The sequence below is a fragment of the Propithecus coquereli genome, unplaced genomic scaffold (genome assembly GCF_000956105.1).
Source record: "Propithecus coquereli isolate 6110/MARCELLA unplaced genomic scaffold, Pcoq_1.0 Scaffold181, whole genome shotgun sequence".
Lineage (NCBI taxonomy): Eukaryota > Metazoa > Chordata > Mammalia > Primates > Indriidae > Propithecus > Propithecus coquereli.
The window spans coordinates 4,785,749-4,787,775 of NW_012142857.1; positions in this window are offsets into that span (position 1 = coordinate 4,785,749).

Sequence of the window (2,027 nt, forward strand, 5' to 3'; positions counted from 1 at the left end):
TCCATTAACCAACCTCTTTCCATGCTCCTCCCCTACCCTTCCCAGCCTCTGGTCACCACCGTTCTCCTCTCTACCCCCATGAACATGTCCATTCTATTGGACAGAGAACTGGACTCAGAGAGGTTAAGGATTTTGCCAAAAGTTGCTAGCAAGAGGGATTGGTGTTTGGAGTCTTTCTGACATTGACACCTCTGGTGTTTCCCTGATCCCAGCCAGTCACTCCCAAACCTCCTTCACGAGTCCCCCCAAAAGGCCACTGGAGCCCCCGGCAGGAGGTGACACACAGCCATAAGCTGCAGAGCGGATAAACCCACAGCTGGAGAAACGTACAGGAAAGGCAACCCAGGCCTCAGAGGGCTGGGCCCAATCCATCGTGGATAACAGCACAAAGAAAGCTCCAGAATTTCTCATTACCAGTTACTGGAGTGCTGGGCAGGGAACGCTTGGCTCCTCGGAGTCTGCTGGTGGGGAGAAGGGGGCTGGGGAGCGGGGTGGGCCAATGCGGCGGTTGGGCCACCATCCAGCTTCCCCTGGGTCCTCATGCACATTTAGAGAGCGCGCCCCTTCCCCCAGTCTCTCAGCAACCGCCTTCTGCAGCGGGCAGGAAACGATCCATTAATGATACGTTAGGAAACCCTCGCTGAAAATAATTACACCCTCCTCGGAGCGCGACGTGTCAAAACACGCTGGGAGGATTCGTCGGTTCAGGCAGAGCCCAGAGGCTGGCCCCCTCCTCCCACCCACTCCTCACTCAACCTGGCATTTCTGCCACACACAGACCTTTCCTCTCCCCTAATGACATGGCAAAGTGGGGGCACCCACAAAATCCACACGCCATCTTTTTCCTAAACCACACCACTCGGCGATCACAAGGCTCAGGGGATGAACAGCACGTTTTCAGAACAAAGCTGGGAGGAGGTTTGAGATCAGGGCTGCCCTGGGACATCCAGGGTGGCTGTCTTTGGAGCTACAGGTCCTGATTGTGGTGGCAGAGTTTGCAGAACCATCTGGGCTTAGAGGTCAGGCTGACCTGGGCTCCAATCCTGCGTGACCTTGAGCCAGTCTTTTCAGTTCTCTGTGCCTCAGTTTCCTCATATGTAAAATGGCCGTAACAACTTTGTAGGGTTGTGACATTTAATCGATGGGCCTTATATGGTAGCACAGAATCTGGCACATCATAGGTGCTTCACACAGGTGCTTACCGCTCTCACAGGACAAACGCGACTTAATAAAATAAAATGAACACAACTTAGGAAGTAGTGAAGATGGGCTAGGGGTGGTGGCTCACACCTGTAATCCTAGCACTTTGGGAGGACAAGGTGGGAAGATCGCTTGAGACCAGGAGTTCAAGACCAGCCTGGGCAACATAGTAAGACCCCATCTCTACCAAAAATAAAAAAAATTAGCCTGGTATGGTGGCACACACCTGTAGTCTCAGCTACTTGGGAGGCTGAAGCAGGAGGATCGCTGGAGCCCAGGAGTTTGAAGCTGCAGTGAGCTATGATCATACCATTGTACTCCAGCCTGGGTGACAGAGTGAGATCTTGTGTCTTAAAAAAAGGGGGGCGGGGGGAAAGAAAGTAGTGAAGAAGTCTGGAAGAGGAGAGAGATCCTGGTGGGCTGGGAGGCTGGGATAATTAGGAAGAGCTGGGTCTCATGGGATGGGAAGGATTTGCAAAGAATCCCAGAGTATCTTGGTTGACTTGGTGCCTCCCTCATCAGAACTCAGGTTCCAGGAGTACTGGCGTCTATCTGCCTGGTTCTCCTCAGAGGATGCTTGGTAGATGTTTGTTGAATGAGCACAGGAATAAACTGAGGTGTGCCGGGCACGACCCGTCATGCAGGGTCCCAAACCTCAAGCTGAGAAGCTGACTCTAGAGGAGAAGGAAGTGGGAAGCATTTTGTTTCAGTGTGCGTGTGCATAAAACACGCTTCGCTATATGGGGGAGACTGGGAGGAGTCACTCGAGATTGTTAAGAGGAGTGATCTCTGGAGAGGTGGCAGAGGGAATGAGGGTTTTTTAGCTT